Below are 11,246 nucleotides of genomic sequence, written 5' to 3'. Positions count from 1 at the left end.
TAGACCCCCCCCTCATAAAAAGCTACAGTAAAAACCCACAGTGTTGCCAACTTTGTGCCCTCAAAATATACATCATAAAAGGCTACGACGAGCCTCAAATGATGATTCGAGCCTCAGTGAAAAAAAAAACCAGTAGGTTAACAACACTGTCAAAAAATCTACGGGCAGTGTTACCAGATGTAAACAGAGGGCAATAGACCCCCCTCATAAAAAGCTACAGTAAAAACCCACAGTGTTGCCAACTCTGTGCCCTCAAAATATACATCATAAAAGGCTACGACGAGCCTCAAATAATAATTCGAGCCTCAGTAAAAAAAAAAAACCCAGTAGGTTAACAACACTGTCAAACTACGGTAGTGTTGCCAGATGTAAACAAAAAACAATAGACCCCCCTCATAAAAAACTACAGTAAAAAAACCCACAGTGTTGCCAACTCTGTGCCCTCAAAATATACATCATAAAAGGCTACGACGAGCCTCAAATGATGATTCGAGCCTCAGTGAAAAAAACCCAGTAGGTTAACAACACTGTCAAACTACGGTAGTGTTGCCAGATGTAAACAAAAAGCAATAGACCCCCCCCCTCATAAAAGGCTACAGTGCCCCCACAGTGTTGCCAACTCTGCCATCAAAATATACATCATAAAAGGCTACGACGAGCCTCAAATGATGATTCGAGCCTCAATTGATTATTTAGAACCCGGCCACCTGTACTACTGACCGTAAATTCAAATAAGAGCAAAATGATGCAAATAGGAAGAACGGAAGATGTAATAAAAAGAATACACATAATGTGATGGAATAGAACTGGAGCAGACAGAAAGATACGAGTACCTGGGAACAATCACAAACCAGACAGGAAGAATAGAAGAAGAAGTGATGAATAGAGTAAGGAAATCTAACAATGCATGCTACCAATTAAGCCAGACAATTTCTGGAAAAAAGGGAAATAAACACTAACTACAAACTACAAGTGTATAAGTAAGTAGTGGAACCAATTTTACTATACGAAAGTGAAGGCTGGCCAGTAAGAGGAAAAGAAGTAAGACAACTAATGACATTTGAGATGAAATGCTTCCGTAGAATAGTTGGTAAAACGAGAAGAGATAGAGTACGAAATGAAAGAATCAGAGGAGAATTAAATCAGAAGCCAATAGAAGTAAAACTGACACAAAGACAATTAAAATGGTTCGGACATGTGGTAAGAATGGACGAGGATAGAAAAGCAAAACAATTTATGGAAGTTAGAACAGAGTGAAGGAGAACTAGAGGTAGACCCCAGAACACATTCCAAAAAGGAATAGAAGAAATAGAACAAAAGAAATGAAAAGGAATAAGAGAATTGAAGAGAATGGCAAAGGAACGGGAGAGATGGAAGGTGTGGATAGAGGCAACCCCGACGCTATGAGACCAAAAGGGAAACAGGAAGAAGAAGAAGAAGCAGGTCATGATTTCAATATTAATACGGCCGTCAAAAATATAAAAATATTCTGGTGTATCTATGAGGCAGGCTACTTACAGGAGCCTTTACTATAAAATCGATCTTGCTACTATATTTACAGCCAGAGAAAGTAGTTTGTGGGTCACGTGACCTACGATATCGCAACATCTTAAAGCCTGTTGCATAGACAACAAACTAACAACAACCCACACTTTCTTGGTCACGGCCGAAGGTGGAGGGATGTGATCAGCACCACGCCTCTGCAGAGTTTCCTCCAGGTACCCACCTCATACGACGCTGGGTGGGCGCCGGAGCCGCTTGAACAGGTGGAAACAATCCCGGTTCTCCCCCGCCGGGGATCGAACCCGGGTCTCTCGTATGATAGTCAGACGCCCTACCGACTTTTTTTTTTTTTTTTTTTTTGATAAAAGGAAATACCCCCTACGCGGGGGTATCCCCCACCATTCACACATTTTCACACTTTTACACTTTTCAATTCTTACATTTTTTTCTTTTTTCTTATCAACTGGACGAACACAAATACCCATGCCTTACCCGGGACTCGAACCCAGAACCCCTTGCGTTGTAGCGCGCTCTGCTAACCACTTCGCCACGGAGGTCGACAACCGACTGAGCTACGGCGTCTCATTTATTTTAGTTATCTAGTTTTCAGGGTATTAGAAATGAAGCTGTTGCAATCAAGTTAATTTATTTATTTAGTTTATTTTACTTCGCTTTTCTGCCACTTTTGGCTAATCTCGAAGATGAGGATGAGTGATGAAATTGAAGAAGAGACACTCACAAGGAACACCCATGCCCAAGCAGTGATTCGAACCTGTGACCACTGGCATCGTAGCGCGGTGTCATAACCACTCCCCGAAAGAGTTTAGCAGCAATTAATATTGAACGATAACTTGGAAACTACTTTCTCTCTGGCATTAATAAATTGTAGTCCACAGCGCGAATATTAATGCTATATGCGAGGGGAGAGTGAAAAGTTTTGAGCCTCACATGGAAGGAGTGATGCTAGGTAGATACGATTTTGGAGGATGTAAGGTTTGAGTTTTAGGACACACTGTGCGAACTTTTATGAAATTCACATGTTTTCTTCTATTTTTTTGTCAGGTTGAAAATGAATTAATTGTCAGAGAAGAGAGTGGCCGACAGGGTCGTGATTCGGTACCTCTGTCGGCAAGGCCTCACTGCACAGGCTGCTTTGGTCGAATGTAGCTTCACCACACTTCCCCATCCGCCTTATTCCCCCGACCTGCCCAGTCAGATTTTCATCTTGTCCCTGCTATGAAGAATACACTTCGAGGACGTCACTTCGACACGGACGAAGGCGGTCATTCAGTAGTGTGAGACTCGGGACAAATCATTCTACCAGATGACTGTAAACAAACCGCAGCACAGAATGTATAAGTGCATTGATCTGGGGGTTGATTATAGAGATTATGTGATTATGTAGAGAAGTCATAAAGAGAAACTGTAGCTCAAACACCCCTTTCCGGTGAGGCTCAAAACCTTTCACTCTCCCCTCGTATATTCATAGGCGTTCGTCTGTAAAAATAGACAAACCCTGTTACCAACAGGTCTTAGAGTGCTAATGCTTGCCAATTAGATTTCAGTTAGATGGCGCCTAGTGAACTCATAGAGTCCCATCGCCGCTGCTGTCTAGCTTGCTACATTAGATTACAGTATGAATGTTAGTTAATCTCTTTATCTGCTATTTTCATTGTTGACAGTAGCTTATTGTACAGTGTAGAAAAGATAACACACTGGGTTTGCCTGAAGTAACTTGGATTGCTGTCATTCGGATGGCAAGTAAAACTGTATGACCTCTCCCGATAAGGTTTTTCCCTACCTGTTAGGTAGGAGACCTCGTGGAAGTTCCACCTAGGACAATGCGTTGGCCCTATACTAGGTGTGATAGTACATGAGCTAGTACGAGTTCGTCAGCTCTGGAATATTGCTGGGTCGTGAAGGTCCTACGTTTGCTCGGCATCCACTGTTGTTATACTGGGATAAACTTAGCCACAGTACAATTATAGTAATTTCAGTAATCCATAAGATATCTGCATGTCACTTCAGGCAAATGTAGATATGTAATGAAGTAAGTCTTGTTAGCCAGTATGTAGGTATGCAGATAGTAGGTATGTAATGTACGAAACCTTTTGGATCTGCTTGTAGGTTAGGTTGAGTTGTAGGTATTGCAAGTACTTTACGCAATTTTTATTACCTTAAATTTACATATGTCAGTATTTGCACACTCAAAAGGAAGAATTGGCCTCCCCGATGGAGCAGTGGTAGCGTCTTTGCCTTGTAATCAAAGGGTCCCGGGTTCGATACCCGGTGGAGGCACAAGTGGTTCGGATCCCACTTTAAACTGTAGATCCAGTCCCTATTAGCCTTACTGTGCATAAAGTGGACTTAAAACAACAAATCAAAAATAAAATTAAAAATGAAAGAATTATTTCATGTATTACAAGAGATCGCTGTATTCATGAAAGCGAGATCTTGTTATACACAGATGCAATCGACATTTATATCGACTGTATGTGGAATCTATATATTATGTCGATTGCAGTTGGTTCTCCAACGCAAGGCTGTAAGGTACAAATTGCCTTGGTTCCTTCTTCCAACTTAAAAAAAGATGCCCTCACAGATGATAGAGACGTTGACGCACTTGTGAGGCTTTGAACTGACATTTACCTGTAGCTACCAATGCTTCCTTGGCCACATCTTTTCAGGACCTTAAAGAGACACAGATTGCCCTGGAAACATCGATAGTATATGGGAGAGCTACTGCACCGACAGGAAAGCATATATCAGATATCCTAACTTCACGGCCTCAAAATTAACAACGCAAATATGTTCACATAGATCTATTCCAGGTCCCGAATTGTGGAATCTAAATTTGGAGTCAGCTCTCGAAAAATTAGGAAATAATTCGGAGATCAAAAGCAGAACAGATTATGTAGATGACGTATCAATCGTAATAGATGGTAATTCAAGAACAGAGTTGGAAATGTAGTCCAGTATTGTGATAAACTCTCTCGAGGACTTGTGTGGTACGGCGAAATTGAACCTTGCTCCTTAAGAAGTAGGGGCGGGTGGGAGGGTTGTTAGTTACGCTATTCCCTGAAGGATAAGCTGAATGTCAATAAACACTCACAAATAAAACTCAGGGGGAATATCTTAGTAAAGGAAGCTAAATATCTAGGTGTAAAATTACATGAAATGCAACAATGACATCGATTATGTAATTTCAAAATCTGAGCCTGTAATAGGTTTGAACACAATCAGACTTCCCATGTCGCTTATAAACCCATATATATATATATTCATAATCTACAACGTGATTGTTTCTTTCAGCGAATCAATAGACTATGTAGACTACCTGAAATACACAACATGTGTAACAAAAATAACATCATCATAAAGGAAGGCTATAAGAATAGAAACTTTATCACTACACTCTGTCCCGGTCATCTCCGGACCAAGGCCGCGCATAGCCGCAAAGAAGGGGAGAAAATCGAAGTGGGCAGAGCGAAGCGGTACACGCTGCTGGGAAGACTGTTAACTGCACTCGCTTTCCCCTCCACGCAATCTCGTTCGCTCTCACGTGTTCATTGGTTGAGCCGTCTCGCGTTAATAATTGCACAGAGACTTGTTTTCGTTTGCTTGCTCCAGAGATACCCGGGACAGAGTATAGTCCACTAGATGAAAATTTAACATAAAGGTGGCAACACTGAAACTCCACCTTTCAAGTTCCGTTTCAGTTGCGCGTCCCCAATGAATCATTACACTGCACACCATGAATATTGCAATCAGGATGTTTATCGAGGTGTGTTGCAAACAATAATTGTCTGGGTAGAGACCAGAAAACAAGAATGGGTCACATCCTCCGGTTCAGAATTCGAAGCGAAGCCGATGGGGGGAGTCGAGGGGTATTTTGTTTGCACACCTTGCTCCTCAGGCTATAACGGAAGCGCTCTTTGTAAACAGTTGGCCGAACTGCGGTGGTGCAAAGTTCTGTGGAAACATTGCGAGAGAGGTTCGATGTTTGGCTGATGTAACTCCACTCAGGCCCAAGGTGGGTGCGGGGCCTGAGGCATACAATATTCACGGGGACTATAAACATTTTTTAGATGTGCGAAAAAATCAGATTTTTGTTCCTAAGGCCCGTTTTAGACGAAAGCATTTTCCTTTGCATTTATCTTAACATGCCATAACCAAAGTGAAAAATCTTATGGCATTTCAGATGCCATGGCATATTTCAAGGCATTGCTCAAGGATAGGCTCGGTCCGTAGCATTTTTCGTAGCGTAACCAATCAGAAGCGACCTCATGGTCACGAGTGCAGTTGCAATGGCGGCCGAGTGAATCACTTCACATTTTTAAACGAGAATAACTATTCAACCGAGAGGAATAACGTTTACTATTAAATGGTTTTAGGTACATATCAATGGCGCTGCTTAAATACATACTTTATAACATATATAGCACACGTATGGAAGAATATTTTACTTGTTTTAATTGTAACGCCGTGCACTCACCAATGATGACGTAACTCGACGTGCCTTTCGTGCTGTATGTATTATACATTGTAATTGCAAAAACTTACCGAAATGTTACATGAAATGCTTCCGCGTAAAGTACTGTCTGCTGTAAGATTTTTGGAAGCATTTACATAGCATTTATGCTAGCAAAAATGTTAAAGGAAATGCTTCCGTCTAAAGCAGGTATTAATCTGAAGTATAGGTGTTCTATGTAATCTCAATATTAATATTGCAATTAATAAACACGTATTATTACCTAAGAGCAATAAGACTTTTATTTAAATTGTAGTTTAAAGCGCACCTTGTCCACAGATAGTGTAATTCTACAGCTTAAAGTGTGATCCGCACCATGCCTTCACTGGTATTGAACCTGGGACCCCTTGATTATCAGACGACTACGTTACCACTACGCTACCAGGATGTCCCTTTTTATACAAAACTTCTGTTCCCAATGAAAATTCCGGAATGAATAAACTCATATGTATGCGTGAGTGTATACGATACGCAAATATGCACACACTTTCTATTGTTTATCATTAAACACTTATTGAATTTGCTAGGCACATCATACTCTTATTAAATGCTTTATATCGAGGAATTTGTCCCAATATTCAAACATAACACACTTGGCTGTGAGAACGTAAGCCTATGTGATTTATTTTTCGCCGTTTACACTACACCGTACCCTTAAAACAGCAACCCATATGTGACCTTCGACATTAGCGACATCTGCGACAGCATTTCCAGTTTCGATCTGAGCCTTGGCGGTCACAGAAAGAAAATTACAGCTTTGGGATCAGCACGTGTCAGATATTGCCGCCTTCCTCCATTCACTTTCTTCCTCTTCTTCCATCGCTGCTGTGACTTCGCTCAGTTTTCAACGGATCCACGTGTACCGAGCGATTGATGTTCGACACGTGATTGTAGCTAATAGTCACGAAACGCAATGGGGAGACATGCAACAGCAGAAAGCTCCTGGCGATCATACGCAACGGTGATATAAGAATTATCGATTATAACATTGCGACCCTCGCATTTGAAGACTGATAATATTTCATCAGTCCATTGTCATTGAAGTGGACGAAGCTTCAGTGGCAGCGTTCATGACACTTTTGTTATTCCTTCTTTCACTACTCCTGAGTTTTGAGTTCTTGTTTTAAGCCTACGTTATGCACTGGATCTACAGTTTAAAGTGGAACTTCCGAACCACCATGTGCATCCACCCTGTATCCAAGCTAGCTTCAGAGGGTCAGGTACCCTATTCTACACCCTCGAATTTTCAATTATTTTTTTCTTTATGAAGATTGTGATCCTAATTGTGAATGAAAAAAATTGGAGCACGGAAAGAAGTATTTACGACTGTACAGCCGTTTAAAATTGAGATTTCGTCGTTTGAAATTGTTGAGTCCAAATTTCCCACCGATTCCGGGCTCCGCCCCTGCGGTAATTGACTTACCGCCCCCTACCGCTATCGCGGCCCCGCCTTTATCTATAGAGTCCCTTTTAAAAGCATGTTAGAAATAACATATCGCAATCGCAGGTTCCCATTGCACAAGTCAATCATAAGAAGAAAAAGAAAAAATCAGACGTGCGCCTGTGACATGAATCCATGATCCGCCATCATAGAAGTTCTGAAAAACATTTTTGATGTTACGCAAGGAATTTTAATTTTATAAAAAACGTAAGATTCGTAGCACGTAGGTTTAAAAAAATAAACGTCCGCGCTATTTGCAAACACTGTTTGTTATGAGGAACTAAATATTTTCACGAAAATTTTTGAAATGTGCCTGAAATCGAGGGTGTAGAAAGGAAAGGGGTACCGGAGCCGCTTCTGCTGGTGAAAAGGAAGCACATGTGGAAGTGTATTGTCATAGTAAATTCTTTCTCTGCAATAAATCTTTGTAATGTTGGAAATACTTTATGGGCCACCCTGTATATTTTTTCCTACCTAGACTTCATACAACTTCATAAACCTTCATACAGCTTACAGTAAAATTTACAAAAGTCTCGGTATTGCTTCAATTTTGCAGACCTCTGTCATCGTTCTCGGTCTCGTCTCTAGAAGTCTCGGAAAGTCTGATCTCGATTTCGGTTCGAGAGTAACTGAAACTTTTATTTCGGTACCGTCCATTAAATATAAGTCAAAGTTTCCGCCAGATGGAACCACTGTCTAGTTACAACATTCTGGCATACTCACTGCATGCCATTTCCCATCTCGTAATTTCCCTTCACATCTTTGAAATCGGAATAATAAATTCTACAACGATTATCACTCATTAATAATTTAGTATTTACTTTTAAATCGGCATTCTTCATTAAACTGTAATATTATATGATTCTTTTTTTGGTTGTCTCCATATTCTTATGCTTCGTGTACTTTTTAAGTAAGTTTTCTTAGCCTTTGGGAAAACAAATTTTCATGAAAAATATCAAGATCGCTCTGAAATTTGAAGACATCCGACTTGCATATTTAAGTCAAGCTGACTAATGTGTGAAAGACCTTTTACTTTTTTTAGTCGCATCATTTATTCCTCCAAAAATAAACACTTGTTACACTTATAAATTTGCCTCTGTAGAACAATGAATATCTTCCCATTATCATACCAAGTTTTAGTTATTGTAGTTAGTCAGCTAGTTTAATCTTAATGTTTGTGAAAATTTGTGTATTTAGTATGTTTCGGAAAGTTTACAATTTTCTAGCAATAATGTTCATCGTTCTCTTCTTGTGAGCAACCATTCGGTACGACTGTAGAGTTAAGTGTATTAATGTTTATTTTTACATTAGTAAGCTACTATTAATAACAAAAATTCATAAAATTTTGTGATGGCGATTTAAATTTTTCCGAGATGAAGAAGAAAATTGTACGAAAAGGGAAATTTTACATTTAAAAGGGAAACTTTTCATTCAAAATGGAAATGTTATACCTTTTAAAGAGAAATTTTCACATTCAAAAGGAAAATTTTTAACATTCAAAAGGGAAATGTTGCACCTTAAAAGGAGAAATTTTGATTTCTGGTTGGTAACACTGCTCTAGCTGTCATTTTTTTTAAAATAATGAATACAGGACGTACATCAGAGAAATACAAACAAAAACTCCGACAACATGCAAAGATTTTTACCAGAATTTGGTGAAACTACTCGTTCTTGAAGCTTGCTTGGATTTCCCTTCTCTCGAGTGTCTGTGGTTCCACTATCACTCACAAACGTCTTCCATGTATGGCGACATTAGCGCGAAATCCTGGCGACAAGCTCTAGCCGAGCAGTGTCCAAGCTATATATGGCGAACGACAATGTGTGTGACAAGTTATACCTCCTGGGGAAAAAATGGGCCACCATTGTTTGTTTGTGTAACATTAACAAGCTCCAAAGAGCGCCGCTGTGGGGAACCAGGAGACAATTATTTCTTCAAGCTTGACATCCAGCATTGAGGTCACGTCACCCTTGAAGCTCGATTTTGTATTCTGCGCATGACCCTCTGCAGCCGCCATGTCTGCAGCACATGGCAGATCGAAGAGGTGACGAGACATGTAAATCAAAGTGCTGGACAAGGACTTAGCAAATTATGGCCATTTCTGGGTCTACCTAAGATCTGCCAATAGAGAAATGTTTTGGCAATGTGGAGGAAACTAGTTTTATATTGCTGAAATCTCTGAGTCGCAGAAATCCTCCAAATTTGGCAATGGTAGCAGTTATATCAGCGAATGGCTGTTGAATGTTAATTTGGATACTGCAAAACAAGACGACGAATGCCTCAGGAGAAAACTTGGGGAACAAGAAAGAAAGTTTGACAAAGCTCAAGCCCTTTCGATTTCACTGGTTGACATGGGTTTGGGCTAGGAATGCCCAGATCCGGATCCTGGCGGATCTGAAATCCGGATCCGTTTGGCCATCCCACATGAGTGCTTCTTTGGAAAGTAAGAATGTGTTTATAACATATTGTTACCTGCTAATATATATATATATATATATATATACAGGGTAATTTTTTTAAAACTCATGGTTTTCTTTGCTGTGTAAAATTTTTAAATGAAGTATTATTTCCATACGGTTTGTGGCAAATGAATAAGGAAGGATGGGAGATTTATTGGAGTATGTTTACCGGTTTATACGCATCCCGGGTAATATCGCCCACGCCTCAACAAAAACAGCAAATATTCACCAGTGTACCTTTCGCGTCTATATGGTCTGGGGGTTTGGATGCAGTGCGGAGGTTTAAGTTTCCTCCTGTAGATAACACCGTTGTCATTGTCACCAATAACCAGGAAACTGAGCTGTTATATTGTTGTGCTGGAAAGTTGTGTGCTTTTGCGTAATTGTTGTGCTGAATAGTTGCGTTATTGTGATCAGGACACACAGTAAGAATGGTGTACTCCTTGCAGGAACGTGTGTTTATCGTGAAAAGTTTTTGGAAAACTGATTCTGTTGTTGCTACGCAAAGGGCATTTAGAAACAAATTTGCCTCACGTTCTGCCCCAGACAGGAACACAATATTGTCTCTAGTGAAGAAATTGGAAGAAACAGGATCGATTCTGAGTGAGATAAGGAAGCATCAGACCCCGCGGGCAGGTGTTGTGGAAGATGTCAGTGCTCGACTCTTGAGGTCGCCCAAGAAATATCTCCGTCGTTTGTCACAAGAAACCGGCTATAGCTATTCAACATGTCAAAAGGCAGCGAAAAGTGCGAAACTAAGGGCGTACAAAATTACAGCTGTTCAAGAATTGAAGGATTCAGATAAAGTTAAACGTGTAGATTACTGTAATTGGTTTTTAATGTTTATTGTGCGTAATCCTGATATTCTGAAAATAACGTGGTTTACTGATGAAGCCTGGTTTCATCTCTCTGGGTATGTTAATTCTCAGAATACACGGATATGGGCAGCTGAAAATCCACATAGTGTAATCGAAATTCCGTTGCACTCACAGAAAGTTGGGGTATGGTGCGCTGTCTCAGCATCACGTATAGTGTGTCCAATCTTCTTCAATCAAACAGTGAACACAGAGCGGTACAGGCCAATACTCATGGAATTTGTTGAAAGTTTGGACGACATTGAACTCACACAGGGTTATTTTCAACAGGATGGTGATACATGCCATACATCGCATGAGAGTATGTCACTGATTGAAAGTTTCTTTGCGAATATGGTTATTTCGAAGGGATTGTGGCCTCCGAGGTCTCCAGACTTAACTTCACTTGACTTCTTTCTGTGAGGCTTCCTATAGGGACGTGTGTACACAAACAACCCTA

Source organism: Lepisma saccharinum, chromosome 19 (genome assembly GCF_977018435.1).
Source record: "Lepisma saccharinum chromosome 19, izLepSacc3.1, whole genome shotgun sequence".
In the NCBI taxonomy this organism is placed as follows: Eukaryota; Metazoa; Arthropoda; class Insecta; order Zygentoma; family Lepismatidae; genus Lepisma; species Lepisma saccharinum.
The sequence above is the reverse complement of the archived record's forward strand: the minus strand, read 5'-3'. Positions refer to the sequence as shown.